Source organism: Sciurus carolinensis, chromosome 8 (genome assembly GCF_902686445.1).
Source record: "Sciurus carolinensis chromosome 8, mSciCar1.2, whole genome shotgun sequence".
Classification (NCBI taxonomy): domain Eukaryota; kingdom Metazoa; phylum Chordata; class Mammalia; order Rodentia; family Sciuridae; genus Sciurus; species Sciurus carolinensis.
Genome location: NC_062220.1, coordinates 71,178,777 through 71,197,153, shown reverse-complemented (window position 1 = coordinate 71,197,153; position 18,377 = coordinate 71,178,777).

Below are 18,377 nucleotides of genomic sequence, written 5' to 3'. Positions count from 1 at the left end.
TTTCAGTTTTTCACCATTTAGAATGATATTGGCCATGGGCTTAGCATAGATGGCCTTTACAATGTTAAGGAATGTTCCCACTATCCCTATTTTTTCTAGTGTTTTGAGCATGAAGGGATGCTGTATTTTATCGAATGCTTTCTCTGCATCTATTGAAATAATCATGTGATTCTTGACTTTAAGTCTGTTGATATGATGAATTACGTTTATTGATTTCCGAATTTTGAACCAACCTTGCATCCCTGGGATAAAACCCACTTGATCGTGGTACACTATCTTTTAAATATATTTTTGTATATGATTTGCTAAAATTTTGTTGAGAATTTTTGCAATCAATGTTCATTAAGGATATTGGTCTGAAATTTTCATTCCTCAATGTGTCTCTGTCTGGTTTAGGCATCTGGGTGATATTGGCTTCATAGAATGAGTTTAGGAGGGTTCCCTCCTCTTCTATTTCATGGAATACTTTGAGAAGTATTGGAATGAGCTCTTCTTTAAAGGTTTTGTAGAACTCGGCTGAGAACCCATCCGGTCCGGGACTTTTCTTTGTTGGTAGGCTTTTGATGACTTCTTCTATTTCATTACTTGAAATTGATCTAATTAAGTTGTGTATGTCCTCCTGGTTCAGTTTAGGTAATTCATATGTCTCTAGAAACCTGTTGATGTCTTCAAGATTTTCTGATTTGTTGGAGTATAGATTTTCAAAATAGCTTCTAATTATATTTTGTATTTCACTCGTGTCTAGTGATATTTCCTTGTTCATTCCAAATTTTAGTAATTTGAGTTTTCTCTCTCCTCTTTGTTAGTGTGGCTAAGCGTTTATCAATTGTGTTTATTTTTTCAAAGAACTAACTATTTACTTTGTTAATTTTTTCTATTGTTTCAATTTCATTGATTTCAGCTCTGATTAACTATTTGCTGTCCTCTACTACTTTTGGTGTTGGTCTCTTCTTCTTTTTCTAGGGCTTTAAGTTGTAGTGTTAAGTTGTTTATTTGTTGATTTTTTCTTCTTTTATTGAATATGCTCCATGAAATAAATCTTCCTGTAAGTACTGCTGTCATAGTGTACCAGAGATTTTTATATGATGTGTCTTTGTTCTCTTTTAGTTCTAAGAATTTTTTATTTCCTTCCTAATATCTTCTGTTATCCATTCCTCATATAATAGCATATTGTTTAATCTCCAGGTGTTGGAGTAGTTTCTGGTTTTTATTCTGTCATTTATTTCTAATTTCAATCCATTATGATGTGATAGAATACAAGGTAGTGTCTCTATCTTCTTGTATTTGCTAACATTAGCTTTATGGCATAAAATATGGTGTATTTTAGAGAAGGATCCATGTGCTGCTGAGAAGAAGGTGTATTCACTCTTTGTTGGATGGTATATTCTATATATGTACGTTAAGTCTAAACTATTGATTGTGTTATTGAGATCTATGGTTTCTTTATTCAATTTTTACATGGAAGATCTGTCCAGTGGTGAGAGAGGTGTGTTAAAATCGCCTAGTATTATTGTGTTGTGGTCTATTTGATTTCTGGATTGAGAAGGATTTGTTTGACATACATGGGTGAGCCACTCTTTGGGGCATAGATATTTATGATTGTTATGTCTTGCTGATTTATGCTTCCCTTAAGCAGTATGAAATGCCCTTCTTTATTCCTTCTGACTAACTTTGGCTAAAAGTTCACATTATCTGAAATGAGGATGGATACTCCAGCTTTTTTGCTGTGTCCATGTGCATGGTATGTTTTTCCCCATCCTTTCACCTTTAGTCTATGGGTATCTCTTTCTGTGAGATGAGTCTCTTGCAGGCAGCATATTGTTGGATCTTTCTTTTTAATCCAATCTGCCAGTTAACGTCTTTTGATTGATGAGTTCAGGCCATTAACATTCAGGGTTATTATTGGGATATGATTTGTATTCCCAGTCATTTAGCTCATTTTTGTTTTTTTGACATGACTTGATTTCTCCTTTATTTGGCTATTCCTTTAGTCTAGTTCCTCCCTTTGATGATTTGCATCGTTGTTTTTCATCTCTTCCTCATGGAATATTTTGCTGAGAATGTTGTGTAATGCTGGCTTTCTTTTTGTAAATTCTTTTAGTTTTTGTTTATCGTGGAAGGATTTTATTTCATCATCAAAATCTGAAGGTAAGTTTTGCTGGGTATAAGATTCTTGGTTGGCATCCATCTTCTTTCAGGGCTTGATAAATATTGTTCCAGGCCCTTCTAGCTTTTAGTGTCTGTATTGAAAAATTTGCTGATATCTGTATTGGTTTCCCCCTAATGTAATTTGATTCTTTTTTCTTGCAGCCTTTAAAATTCTGTCTTTATTTTGTATGTTAGGTATTTTCATTGTAATGTGCCTTGGTGTGGGTCTATTGTAATTTTGTGTATTTGGAGTCCTATAAGCCTCTTGTACTTGATTTTCCATTTCATTCTTCAGATTTGGGAAATTTTCTGATATTATTTCATTGAATAGATTGTTCATTCCTTTGGTTTGTTTCTCTAAGCCTTCCTCAATCCCAATAATTCTTAAATTTGGCCTTTTCGTGATATCTCATAATTCTTGTAGATTCTGTTCATGATTTCTTACCATCTTCTTTGTTTGTTCAACTTTGTTTTCAAGATTAAATATTTTGTCTTCAATGTCTGAGGTTCTGTCTTCCAGGTGTTCTATCCTATTGGTTATGCTTTCTATCGAGTTTTTAATTTGGTTTATTTTTTCCTTCACCTCAAGGATCTCTGTTTGTTTGTTTTTTTCAATGTCTCTAACTCTTTATTGCAATGATCTTTTGCTTCCTGTATTTGCTTTTTTAACTGTCGATTGGTGCGATCATTCAATGTCTGCATTTGCTCTTTCATTTCATCCTTCAATACCTGTGTTTAATCTTTTATCTTCTCATTTGCTTCTCTGATTGTTTTAATTATGTACATTCTGAACTCCCTTTCTGACATTTCTTCTGCTGTGTTGTCATTGGGTTTTATTGATATAGTATATAGGTTTGTTGGGACATTTTCTTCCCCTGTTTTCTCACATTGGTCACATACCAGTGGGACTCTGAGATATTGCAGATTTCCTCTATTGGCTTACAGTGTCCCTGTAGATTTCCAGTATATCACCTCCTAGCCTTCAGTAGCCTGACGTCTTGGAGGTACTTGATAATGCAGTGCCTCTGAAGAAAGCTGCCCCTGGCCTGCTGCTGGGTGCAAGACTGGGGGATGGGTGTGTTCAGAAAGCCTCTCACTAGGCAGGTCTGCTCTGAGTAGCTGTGGACCAGACCTGCCTCCGGATGGAACCGGGCTGCTCGGAAAGCCTCTCATTGCCCTGCCCTGTTCCGAGAAACTTTCTGAGGATCAGGGCCTGTCCAGGGTACGGGGCTGGGAGCTTGGTGTACTCGGAAAGCCTCTCACTAGGTGGGTCTGCTCCAAGAAGCTGCCTGCGGACAGGACCAGGGCCCGTGGCTGGGGGCTGGGTGTGTGCACAAAAAGCCTCTCACTGCGCGGGCCTGCTCTGAGTAGCTGGCTGTGGACCGGGACTGCCGCCGGATGGAGCCAGGCTGCTTGGGAAAGCCTCCCGCCATCCTGCCCTGCTCTGAGAAGCTGCCCACTATCCCTACCTGCTGCCCTGGCCAAGTTTCACCCAGTGGGAGCAAATCACCCAGTGTCTCTGAGTTGGTCCGAGTCTCTCAAAACCTCCCCTTCTTGAATCCTGAGTTCTGGAGTGACAGGAGATGCAGTCACCCTCTAGTCCACCATCTTGAAAATCTACAGGAAATACTTCTAAGCACAGAAATATGGTTGCTCTGCCACCCCCCACTGCCTCACCAGACTTCCAAGTAGACTGAGAGGTAGAATCAACGTTTGGCTTCAAAATGGCATTAACATGAGATGGCAAGTATTCCTGGGGCTGCTGTAATTCCAACAACACAATCTTCTCCAGCCTAACATCACAGTAATCTTTGTTGGCATTAAAGCTATTTCATCTCTGGCAGAGTAACATTCAGTGGATGGATTAGGAGTCTTTTCTTCCTAAAACCAGCAACATCAGGAATCAATAGATGAGTGACTTCTGCAAATAGTACCTGAGGGAGGAGCACACATTTTGCCCCCCTAAATCTTCTAGGGATGATCCTAACATGGCAGATGGCATGAATGGTGACATGAAGGAATCTGATTTTTCTGAATATTTGTCAAGCTCAGGTGAAGTCCTTTCAGAAGAATAATCTAGTTTAGTTTCAGAGTTGTTGTTATTGTTGGTGGTCAAGTTTTTGGTTTCCTTTTAAGCAATAGAAGGAAAACAAGCTTTTTGCTCCCTTTCAAAGCACAAAAATTGATGTAGCATGTAAACTTTGCTGAAAACATTTGAATGGACCCTCCAAACTGCTGTAAATCTCATATTTATTTTTTATAAACAGGTTTACTCACCTCTGCTACTGTTTATAAATTTCATTCATATAAATGGGGATAAAACATTTTCTTCTGGAATCACATTCTTTTCTCTTTAAAAATGGCAACTTAGCTAGAATTAGTCTTATTTTATAGACCTAAAAATCATAACAAAATGGCAGTTATGGAGACTAAATTACATAATGCAAGTAAGGCAAGCAGCCTGAAGCCAAATCATAGTAGGATTTTGGTGAGTAACAATTGTTAGTAATTAATGAATAAGAACTACGTGTGGACTCTTGTTGACAGTTGTATGGTCTTAGCTGTGTCCCTAGTTTCTCAGTCTGTCTCCAGTCAGCAGAGTGTTTGTGGAGACATGTGCCAAAGCTGGACTTTGGTCTTTATTTTCTAGTCCATGCTTTTCCACTCCTGGCAGACATCCTTCCAGATTGTGTCTGTAAGAAGCTTATTTCTCAGTGTCCAGAGATTACAGACATGTCCATGCGCAGGTCTGCAGAAGCAGGTTTCCATGTGTATTCTCCCAGCAAGATCAGTCACCACCTCAGAGCCTGGCTCAGATGAGCCACTTGCAACGTCCATTCCATCCGCAGCCTTTCTCTACCTTGTGATGAGCAGTGCCTGCTGCCACCGCTGCCTCAGCCAGTCTTTCTCCACCTCAAAACCCAGTGAAACTGCTCTTCTCTGATCTCCCTATGTTGGAACAAATTATTCCCGCTCTTGTTGCTGGTGGAAAGTGAATTAAATTGAAGCCTGAAGTGCAGCCGTCAGTAGTGTGACTCTCATTTTTTGCTAAGCTATGTCATCTGCCAGCAGCTAACATTTTTCTTCTTGGTTTTGTTTTCTGCAATTTGCTTATACATGCATTAAATAAGCACCCAAAAAGAGAGAAAATGGTACAGAAGTGGACAATAAGAGATAGATCATTTACATCCCTATTGTAAATCCCTTTTCTTAATTCTCTCTCTCTGGATGGAAAGTAAGCACAACTGCACACCACCAAACCTTTCCTTTCTGGCCCAGTATTGCACAGGCTAGCCCATCCAGCCCTGTGGCATAGACACAGGGAGTCTCTGCAAGCTACAGACCAATTTCAGAGCTAGCACTTCATTTCCACACCATTGATACTGTTGGCATGAATGGAAAGGGTGGCCAGGGATCCTCTTAGATATTTATATTTCTAAAAAATTAATGATAGAACTGATCAGCGGTGATTACTTCTGGAACAGCTGTGGTATAATGCAGGGGGGAGACACTACCCTGAAAGTCAGAGATTGACTAATGCTGGTTCAGCTACCAAACACCTTGAAGTGTTACCAGTGTGCCTTCCCCACAGTTCCTTTGTACAACGAGAGGGTTGACTTTGTAAATTCCATGCTGAAGATCACAAGATGGACAAATTCTGAAGCCATGTTAACTGTTGTTCAGTATCTGTCACATTTTCATTCTCAATTATTCAGATATTGACTAGTTGGGGAAGTTTGGAGCTTTCTGATTATGTCCCTTTCCCCCTGCTGTTCACTTTTGGGCTGATTTAGGATGCACTGACACACACCCTCCAGAACCGGGAAATGACCAAAATCATCACCAAGAGAAGCACCTGGACCTCCTTCAGCAATGGCTCTCAAGCAAGGGATTCAGGGGAAAAGTCTGAAACCTTCTGATTGCATTGACCTTTGAGAATTTGTTTAAGACTTCAATAAAGTTTGGGAACCTATTTTTCCATTTATTTTATATGTTTTATTAAAACTGATGAGCAGATGATGGCTATAATGTTAAGAATCTACCTGAAGTTAGAAGATACACACCTACTACATTTGTTCATATGCAACTACATGCGAAATTTCCAAATTTATTTGGTACAGGACTAAAAACAAATTACCATTCATGAAGTGCCACCATAACTTACAATAATAGATGAAGTGTTTTATATATCTACCAAGACCTGCTTTTCCAGGAAGTAGACTAGTCAAGGCTTTCCTGGTAATTAAAGAAACGCTGTCTTTATTGTAATCCTAATTAGCCATGCTGCATACTTACAGGGAATATGCAAACATCCTTTTGGGGAAAGGGAAAGACCTACTAACGTTGTTACTATGTGTTTGGCACTTTGCCCAAGTCCATATATACTTCATTTAATTCTCAAAAAAGAGCAGTGACATCTATAATGCCAAAAACGTTATATTCTGTGAATGCCAGTGTGAAAGCCATTTTCTCCACCACAGTTACTTATTTATTTTTCTTTTTTCTATTCAGTTCCCTCTATCTCTCCTTCCCTAGACTTGCTGGTCCCCAGGGTAAGACCCCCTCCCTCCCTTTTTTTCCCTTCCCTGTGCTTGCTGCTCTGCAGTCTGGTCTGCCAAGGTCTCCCGTGGGTGTCCTTTAACACCACTGGTAACTTTTGCAGTTAAAACTGCTGCAAGCTGCTGGCATAAGTCAAATCACATTTGGCAAAATGTGTGTTATGTATCTGGAAACTGGGTTATACTCATTGTAGAGCAATTAACTAGATAATTGTTCTGGCGTAAGGACAGCCTTGTACTATTCTCGTAGCAAAATAGATAATTTTAACTACAGCTCCTCCTAATACTTTCAGGGAATGCTAAAAACAACCTGGCCTATTCTTATTTTAGATCAATTAAATGTCTCTGAAGCTTCTTTATGTTCTCTTTTACAGGAATTCTGCTGGTCATAATCACTGTGTTGTTTTTGAAATGGGAATCCTTGGTCTCTAACGAAATAAAAAACAACTGCTTCCTAAATTAAGCAAAACATACATTAAGGGAGCAAACGCTCCATCACCTTCTCTTTCTCTAATGTTGTTGAACAGGGCATGTATTTCCTGGTTTGTTAGCACAAGAAAGGTGAAGTCTAGTTTTTGGCTTTCTTTCTTTTTCTTTGATTTCATGTTTCTCAAAGGCTAGTTTGTATCAAAATTTGAAGTAAAAAATGGATTTTAAAATACTACCAAATATTCATGGCATCTGTTATCACAGGACTTTTACACACATTGTTCTGGGCATTCCCTGTTCTGACCTATCATTTATCCTCTCCTTACCCAGCACCTCTTACTGACCCCCCTGAATCTCCTCTTGCAATCCAGGCATTTGACCCCTCCCCCAAACCTTCTTGCTGCTTCCTGCTGTAACCAGAACATATTGGACCAGTGGGTCTCATGCTTAACTCTGTGGCCCTCCCAAAGGGAGGCTGTTTCTTATCCTTATTGCCAGGCGCCTCTCAGCACCATATAAAATAAGTTCCAATATATGCTCCCATACGTTGTTCTCCACTTACATTGTTGGGGAATCCTACAAATTTGGGTAGCGCTTTTTCTCTTCTTCCTCTTTATCAAATTATCATTTTTGCTACATCATTGTTTTAGGTGAAGAAGTAAAAATTCAATGTTGAAAGGGTTTGGATCAAATTTTCTCTCAATTTGAACCCCAGGATATCATGGTATCAAGATGATTACCCAAGTATCTCTATATTATGGTGATCCTTTAGCTATTCATATATTCTACTTTATATCTGCCATTTACTTAAGTATTGAGGGAAATGCAAAGAAAACTTCAAAGACATGTAGAATGTAATTGTGATAAGTATCCAAACTAACAAAATACAAAACAAAAGTATTTGGTAATATAAACTGAGATAAAATGCAACTACAGTTCTTTTTACTACTTAGCCTATTTCCCAGCAAATCTGTGCTAAATATGATGACCAAATTCTTTTCTCTAAAAAAGTTTGAGAAAAACATGTCATGTTTCTGCTCCAAAAAACTTTACTGGTTCAACATTGCTTTTTATTCTATGATGATTAATTAAGTTTATTCTCAACTAATACATTAAAAACAAAAAATTATTCATATTAAAAATTTGTATATGTTAATGGGGAGCATACATGGTTTGATACATGCTTACATTGTGTAACATTTAAATCATGATGAACTTGCCTGTCTTCCTCAAATGTGTATCATTTCTTTACAGTAATACCATTCAAGCTCCTTGTTTTTCTCCTAACTCTGAAATACACTTTCTGTAACTGTTATTTGTAATCAGGCTGCAGTGCAAGAGTGTACTAGAACTTCTTGCTCCTATTTAACTGTAGTTTATGTCCACTGATCAACATTTCCTCATCCTTTCCTCCCCATTTCTCTTTCTAGCCTCTGATAATCATCATTCCACTCTCAACTTTTGTGAGAGCATCTTTTGTGTATACCACAAATAACAGAGATCATGTGGAACTTATCTTTCTGTACCTGGCTTAATTCACTTAACAGAATGATCTCCATTTATATCCATGTTGCCAAAAATGACATAAAAGGATTTCATCCTTTTTATGGTTGAGTAGTACTCTACCATGTACGGGTACTACATCTTCTCCATTCATTGATTGATGGACACTTCGATCTTCCCAGGTGTGAACAGTGTGGCAGTGAACACAGGAGTGTGGCTGTCTCTTCACATACTGATTTCTTTTCCTTTGGATATATACCCAATAGTGAGATTACTGGATCATATGATTGTTCTGTTTTTAATTTTTTGAGGATTTGATAGTCAAAGCTTGGTCCTCATGCCAATCCAAATAATAAACATGAGATTTTTGAGCAAAAGGAAAAAGAAGTTTTTTTAATTTGCTAGCAAATGAGGACAGTGGATTAAGGTCCTAAAAGACTGCTGTCCACCTCACAAGGGGAAACAAAGGGCTTTTAAAGAGATATTCAGGGACCGAACTCCAAGTATAATTATCACCAGACATAATTAATGTCCAACTTGTGACCTTGAGAGAGCTGTTGCTCAGACTTTCTGGCACCAGTTCCCAGGTCTGGGTTTTCTGTATTCCTGTGGTGAGTGAAGGACATGGGAATTTGACCTAGAATGGGAAAAATGTTAATCTTGTTTCCCCTTCTGTTAGAGAGGGGGAGAAGGATAGGAGAAAGAAAATGAAGAAACATATATCAGTTTTAAAATAAGTGGATAGTGGTTAAGCAGCAAGATTTATACCCAAAACATGAAGTGGACCCCCTTTCCAGAAACTTCATACTGATTTCCACAGTGGCTGTACTAATTTATATTCCCATCAGTAGTGTGCAGAAATTCTCTTTTCTCCATGTCTTACCAGTGGTTGTTGTCTTTTATCTTTTTGATAAAGGTCATTCTTACTGGAACTGAGTGATAACCTCCCCCTCCTCTTATGTTTGTTTATTTGATTTGTTTTGTTTTGCTACTGGACACTTTACCACTGAACTGCATCCCCAGCATTTTTTATTTTTTAATTTTGAGACAGAGGTTCACTAAGTTGCTGAGGCTGGTGTCTAACTTGTGATCCTCCTGCCTCAGTCTCCCAAGTTGCTGGGTTTACAAGCATGTGCCACCATGTCTAGTCTCATAGTTTTGATCTGCAGTTTCCTGATGAGTAATGATGTCAAGCATTTTTTCATGTAACTGTTGGTCATTTGCATGTCATTTGAGAAATGTCTATTTAACCTTATTGTACACTTTTAAATAAGGTTGTTTTTTAATTTGCTATTGGGTTCTTTGGGGAAGTCTGTAGAGTCAAGGTGTGGCCTTGGAACAGTTTTTTTTCAAGTGAGAGGAACTTAATATCCCTGAGTTCTTCATCTACAAATTCAATCAACTGTGGATCAAAAATACTAGGGGGGAAATTGCAACTGTATTGAATATGTACAGACTTTATTATTTCCTAAACAATATAATACAACAACTATTATATAATTTGCTTTGAGTTTGGTATTACAAATAATCTAGAGATGACATAAATCATATGGAAAGATGTGTGTAGGTTATATGCAAATAGTACACCATTTTATATAAAGCACTTGAGCATCCCTGAATTTCATATCCACTAGATCCTGCAACCAATCCTTCTCAGATGCTAAGGGATGATTGTATTTATACCATTAGCTTGTCTTTCCAGCTGGTCTAAGAGTTACCTATGTAGTTGTAGAGAACATAACCCATGTGCTCATCTTTGTGCTACATATTGTTTTGTGAACAGGGAAATGATGTGGTTTCTTCTCATAAGGGCATATAATGCTGTTGGGGAATTTAGAGGATCCCAAACACATGACAAAAATAAACTATATGGCAGAAATAATGGTAATTTTTAAAAGTGCACATTAAGGGCTTCTGGTGTTCAGAAGAAGCACAAAGCTCTATATGTACGATTTCTGAAAGGATTTGAGGTTGGAAAAAAGTCCTCAAGAATGTGGCAAGTGAGTGAGAAAGAAGAAGGTATCTCAAACAAGATTTTTTTGGTTTCCATCTTTCCCCACCCCCTAGCTATGAAACTGGGTAAACAACCAATAAGTGAGGAAGAATAGATGAGCCTTCAGGTTTTGAAACATATTGTTGGCTTGGGTTGTTGTCACTCCCTGGTAGTGTGACCCTGACCTAAATCTCAGATCTACCATCTATAAGGTGAGAGTAACCATAACACTTACCTCTAGGTTTCCGTATTCCTTGTACTCTTCATTCCATTCATGTTTTGTACTGCTATTCTTGGGGAATGTAGATGGACACAGTAGTCCCTCAGGGAACTTAGAGTCCAGCAGGGAAAACAGATGCAGTTATGCGAATTACTTGCAGAGTTTCCTATGCATAAGCAAATCTCTAGCATATACTGGTGCATACCAGATTCTAATTTCAATAATACTAGTAATTTAAATGGGGGTCTCATAAAATAGTAAAAATACTTTGATTTTGTCTAACAGCACAATTGACAGTTGTGGTGTTACGCAAATTCAGTGTTCTGTATTCAGTCAATAAACCTTGAGCAATTCTACCAACTGGGAGAATAAATCTTCTTATTTCTGAGAAGTAGTCTGGGTGGTACATCCACTCCATACACACTCTTCCCTAAAAGGTAAATTAAGGGTGGAAGTAAATTAAAGGTAGAATCCAAGCTTTTTAATTTTTTATATGCTTCCATAGAAGTGCCAATTTTTGCATATATATCCATAGAAGCACCCATTTTTGTGTGTGCATATATATATGCGCATATATACATATATGTATGTACTTGTGTGTGTGTGTATGTGTGTGTGTGTGTATTATTATTATTATTTTTTTAGTTTCTTTTTTGGTACAGGGGATTGAACCCAAGGGTACTTAACCACTGAGTCACATCCCCCCTTTTTAATATTTAATTTAGAGATAGAATTTCACTGCTCACTGCTGAGGCTGGCTTTGAACTTGCAACCCTCCTACCTAAGCCTCCTGAGTTGCTGGGATTATAGGTGTCAACCAGCCATTCTTGCATATATTGATTATGGAATTGGCATTCAAAGCTTTTAGATCCTTTGAAAGCTTCCAACACAAAAGAAACTTGACAAGACAGTGTGACTTGGATTCTGTGAGCTATATGGTTTTTGGGATTAGAGAGGAGATGGGATGTTATTTATATGAGCAGTCCCCATTATGAATAATCCTTCTGCTCCCACAGTTAGCTAAATGTGACATTGTGTTGGGAGAAATCCTAGTTCTTGGCTGGCAGCAGTGAATGTCTCAAGTGTGTAAGGAAAACTTGCACGGAGAAGCGTTCTGCTTCGGCTACCTAGGAAAGTAAAAAACTGCCCCAAGTTGACTCAGTGTTACCAAGGGAACCCACATAGGAACCTGGTGGTCTGGTTCCCATGGCACATTGTGATTGGGCAAGAAACCTATAAAATGTATAGCTGTTCCCACAATAAACGAGTTTGCGGGCTGCTTGCCAAAAGCCTGCTTCCACCCAACTCCTGGAGCCTGGGTCTTGACTCTGCGCCCTTACCCCACGTGTGAGCTAGCCTGGCACAAGAGAAACTACAACATTGCCCAAAACTTTTGCTGTCTTGTATGAGACATTTATTAGGTCCTGAGTTAACATTCTCAAAAATGTTATAGTTAAATTAGATAGTTGCCTATCATTTACTGTCTTCCCTGTTGCATGTATATTCTTCTTAATCTGGTTTCCATTAGAAATAAATAGCTCCTGGAGAGCATAATGATACTTTTATTTCCATCAAGCACTGTGCTCACTGCTTCAGTCAGATCATAACACATTGCTGTACTGAGCTAAGTTAATGACTCCTCAAAACAGTGTAATAAACCCACAAATGAATGTTTATTCAATTTTTGGTAATTGTGGGATAAATCTTCCAGGAATGCATAAAATAAAGGGCCTTCTGCATTTGTGATTATTTTTCTTACTTTTAAATTAATTTGTTACTATATATACCTGATATAATTTAATTCTTGTTCAGTGTTGTTGAAATATTGAATTGTTTAAAAATCTGTTCTTTAATGCTTTTATGGTTTCTAAAAGGAAAAGAACTATAAGGTAATATAGTGAAGGGGGTGAAAGCAAATTACACATAAAAATCCATTTTCATGTTAATGAAGTGTGTTATATGAGACTCTTTATGCTTTTGAAGAGAAAATAGACAATACTTAAGAAATTTGCTTCCTCAGATAAAAGGTGTTTGTTAAAATTATAAACTAGTTAGTTTTATTTCCCTATGTATTAATGAAAGCATTTTATTTTAAATGATCAGGAACCTCCCCCACCAAATAAAATATGTTAATGACCTGTTACAGATCTAAGAATCTCCATTTCTTATCTTCCAGAGTTAAACCTAGAACCATTGTTTTCAACCTTTTTAAAGATTTAAACTGTTCTTACTCAAATAGTATAATGCCAGCTGAAAAATAAAACATCCGTTTTATTTTAATATGCAGCAGATATTCCCACCCTACCCTAAACTAATATATTTTTATTGTTTCTTTTATATACTTAAAATGTCTTATAAAAATTTCAAATATGTATAAGAGTGTAAAGGATAAGATGATAAACTTTTTGTACCCATCACTCAATCATCAATTATCAACTCATGTACGATCTTGTTTTATGTTGACCCTACCCACTCTCCTTTGCCCCACCCAAATTATTTTACTGTTATTTCATCTTTCAATAGTTGAACATGTACCTTGGGGAAATAAGAATTGTTTAAAACACACCCACCAGCCTATTATTATACATAAAAATGAAAAATAATTTCCTAAGAGCACAAGATAATGCAATAAATGTTCAAGGTCTCTTAGTTCATCTGGAGTTTTTAAAAAGGTACTTCTTCAAAGCAGTATTTAAAGAAATCTCACCCATTACAATCTGTTGCTAAAACTGCAAAATCTCTTTTGCTGTACAGTTTCCCTCTCCATCTCTGATTTTGTTCTTTACAATTTCTTTGCTGAAGAATCAAGTAACTTATCCTATCTAGTTTTCCATAATTTGGATTTTTCTAATTGCACTCCTGGGTCAGTTAACAGGTTCTATTTTCCTGTATTTTCTGTAACTTGGTAGTGTCGCCGCCCGCGGCAACAATTGCGCAGGTATTTATTGGAGGGGCCTGGAAATAAACTATTTTTCCTATATTCACTAATTTATAGAGGAAGAGAGACTTTGAGAGAAAGATAGGCTTTGCTTAGAGGAAGAGAAACTTTGCTTATCAGGAAGAGAGACTTTGCTTAGAGGAAGAGAAACTTTGCTTAGAGGAAGAGAATTGCTTAGAGAGAAATTTTTAGAGAAAGAGAGGCTTCTACACTTATCAGAGATCTATTTCTTATTAGTTCTGCTGCTTCTTGAAGGTGCGTCCTGCATCCTGTGGACTAAAGGTGAGTGCTAGGAGTATGTGCTAAAGGTGCACTGCTTCTCTCTGCTTGCCGCTGCCCCTACTCGCTGCTTCTTTTCTTCTTGACACTTTTCTCTGCCTGCTGCTGCTCGTTACTGTCACGCCCCCACCTACTGTCTGCTTATATTCCCTCCAGGAGACGGGGGGCAGGGCCACGCCAGTTGCGATCAGGCGAGGAGCCAGCTGCCCTATCACAGCAAGTGTTAAAACGAGCAGGCCAGAGCAGGTGCGCTTGGGAACACCTGTGCACGCGTTGTGCGCGTGGACTTAACTGAATATGGCCAGTGATAAATCACCTGAGTGTGCTTATGTCAATTAACCTCCCCACCGCCAATGTGATCAGGCGCTGTTCTGGCTGGCACAGCCCCCAACATGGTAGTGAGATTCAGAGACAATTCCAAGATTTAGCTTTGCTTTTTTGACAAGAATTCTTCAGGCAATGTGTTGTACCTCCAACAGGAAGCATGCAGTATCTGCTTGGTTATTATTTATAATTGATTATTGACTGGATTCATTATTTTATTTATGGTATTAGAACTTTAACATTCCATCACTCTCACTTCATATATTATGGAGATTCTTCTGTAAAGAAATACCTCTTTGTATTAACTAGGTGTCCTGAGGTATAGTTTGTGTACAGTTACAGTTTGCTTCATTCTTTCTCTTTACTAGTTTTCAAAATAAAAGATCGGTTCACAGCATATTCTAAACATGACCAGTGAATTTTCTTTTGTTATTATAGGTCACATTTTAAATATATTTGCTGTATCTAACATGACAGCTGTTAAACCTAATTCAAGTGTCCCACTTTTCCCTATGGGATCCTCTTTAAGTTAGTGTGTATCTTCTTTTGACCCATCTGAGGTATTCTTCAGTAGCTTCCTAATATTCTGTATAATAAGAAATACCAAACTCACTGTATGTTATAGACCTGGAGTTGGTCATTTCTCCAGAATTCTGAGAAATATTATGAAAAGTAACAATCTGGGTGCTTACTGTTAAAGGTTGTGTATTGCTATTGGGTTGTCTACTATATCTATTTTTTTCAGTTAACAGAGATTTTGTTTTAATAAATTGCATCATAAGTTCATACAGTTGTATCCTATTCACTTTTATTACTATTTTTGCTTACCTGCATTGATCTTGGCATATACCTCTAATATATCTCCTCTGACTCATGTTGAAAAATCTCAGATCTCAAAGAAGCCTGTATAAGCGTTCATTTGCTTTATCTCATGATTACATACACAATGGACTCAGAACAAAACATTATCACCAAAAACATGATGAATAATATTTAAGAATTTTTTGCTGTTCTTTTTTTGTACTTAGTTGTATCTTGTCTGGCATCTATAATAAAGTTGTGTTTCAAAGTCACTTAAAATACTTTATGAACAATTGGGCTATAAACTCAATGCATTATTGAATTCATTTGTTTTGCATTAGCTTTGTAGAATGAGTCTTTAAAATCTTAAAATTGTTACCTTCATTGTTTCAGTGTCACATATATAAATGAGGTATTTCCAGAGAAGTCTGTCTTCTTTTTCTGTTCGCTTGATTCTTTTCTTCATCTCACTTATAGATAATGCTTTGAAAAAAATTTAATTAATCCTCCTCTTAGCATTTTATTTGGTATGTAGGAAGGTTTCTGTTTTTGCTCTAATGATTATTTTAGACTAATAATCTTATGTAATTACCATAATCCCTTTCTTCCTGAACATTGTCTTTGGTTTCCTACCATAAACATTGTTGGAAAGTAACAAATAATCTATTTCTCCCCTCCCCCTTTCTCTCCCAGTGTTTAGTTTAAAGCATTATGTCTCTTCAGTTGATAATCACAAGGCAGTCTTTAATTTTGATCCACTTTCCATATACTCTCTCCATTCTTCACCATATTTTTGAGATCTATAAGGACATATGGTTGTTATATATTTTCTCTATTATACCTGTCACTTAGCTTTAGTGTTCCAGGTAAATATTCTTTCAATATTCATCACTAGTCATAATGTCATTGTCACTTTGGTTGTGAGAAGCCCATTCTTAAAAAAGTCTGAGAAAGAGTTTATGGGCACAAAATTCTCCAAACTCTTGGATTTTATCACATTTTATGACTTTTATCCTTGCTGTCATTTATGTAAATACAACATCATAGGCTCATATTTTCCCCTATATGTATTTTCTGAGATATAGAGGTTCTCCTCCTTACCTCCACTTCCATCTGGATTTTTCTTTTGTCTGTTTCCTTGTTTTATTCAGTTTGTACTCAACTCCCAGTCATTCCCTTGTGGCATGGACCTTTGTCCTAAAGGGAAACCTCAGTGGCTTCATTTCCTAATTTTAAAAGCCCTGGACCCCTCCACCACCATCTGAACATCCCATGCTCTGTGGCTCTGTACACTGGAGCCCATGAAGTCTCTCCTCATTTTTGGCTGCTTTTCCTGGTTTGGCCAGTTGAATGTTCAGGCCAGTGCTGTTGGTTTTCTGTTGAGTTTCTTAAATTCTTTATTTCATTGTCTTCTGTCATGAAATGTTGCTGTTTAAAACTATTGACATTGTGATCTCTCCTTTATTAGTGACTGATCTTTCTGTCTGTCTGCCCAATGAATTCTATTTTTTATCATATTACTAATATATATCTACATGTTATCTGTTCTAGATCTAATTTCAAGTTACACATTTTGTTTATGCATATTTCAAAATCTTTAGAATTAAGTTTTTAAGTATTTGTTAAGCTACATTGTACTTCTTTTGGCTTGTGCATATACATGTCTAGGATCTTCTTTTGCCTCTTATATCTGTCACTATGTTGAATCTTGTATATACTTTCATTTTTTAATTTTTAGAATTTTTCTCCTTTAAATATCCTATTTCTCAATACATTATTCCTTATTTTTATTCACTTTTGTGTTTCTCTTAGATCATTCAATTCTGAAATATTTTCCTTTAATTTGTAAATCTTTCCTACATTTTTCCAACTATATTTTCAAGTTACGTTTATCTCTAATGATCTAAATTCTGAGTTTTTCTACATCAGACTTATGTCATTCTTTAATAATTTTCTTAATTTATTGTAGCTGATTTTGAAGTATTACAGTTTTCACCTTTTCTTTTTTTGATGTTCATTCATTTATAGGATCATTGTTCTGCACCTTAGTTTTTACACATAAAATTTGAGCTGCTTTATCATAATCTTTTTCTGTTACCCATGTTTAAGTTGATCATTTGTCTTCTCTTTTTAAAAGAAGAGATAGGTGAGGTTAGTTCTGCTCACCTCATAGCTTCAGAAGTCCTGTTACCTTCACAGTATTAACAAGCATTAACTTGTATTTTCTGAGATATAGAGGTTCTCCTCCTTACCTCCACTTCCATCTGGATTTTTCTTTTGTCTGTTTCCTTGTTTTATTCAGTTTGTACTCAACTCCCAGTCATTCCCTTGTGGCATGGACCTTTGTCCTAAAGGGAAACCTCAGTGGCTTCATTTCCTAATTTTAAAAGCCCTGGACCCCTCCACCACCATCTGAACATCCCATGCTCTGTGGCTCTGTACACTGGAGCCCATGAAGTCTCTCCTCATTTTTGGCTGCTTTTCCTGGTTTGGCCAGTTGAATGTTCAGGCCAGTGCTGTTGGTTTTCTGGGTCTCAGGGTCCATCGGAAATCCTCTTGCTTTCTCTTGCACAGCTGTGATCCCACATGGGTCTTGTTGCTATTGGTGCCTTCTATTTTCCACTTTGTATTTTCAGGTTTGGGGGATACCTCACAGCTACATTTTCATATAAAAGTACTTAGTGGGATTTAGTTTTACTATTCCAGTTATGCTCTTAGTTATACGGGAAGGTGGTAGAGTTCAGATAACATATTCAGAAACTTGGCCACGATTATCATTTTTCTAAAGGTAGTATCTTTTTTTTTTTTATTGTGAACAAATGGGATACATGTTCTTTCTCTGTTTGTACATAGAGTAAAGGCATACCATTTGTGTAATCATACGTTTACATAGGGTGATGTTGGTTGATTCATTCTGTTATTTTTTTCCCCTTCCCCCCACCCCTCCCATCCCTCTTTTCCCTCTATACAGTCCTTCCTTCCCCCATTCTTGCCCCCCTCCCTAACCCTCACACTAACCCTAAAACTAACCCCTCCCACGCCGCATTATGTATCATTATCCACTTATCAGCGAGATCATTCTTCCTTTCGTTTTTTGAGATTGGCTTATCTCACGTAGCATGATATTCTCCAATTTCGTCCATTTGCTTGCAAATGCCATAATTTTATCATTCTTTATGGCTG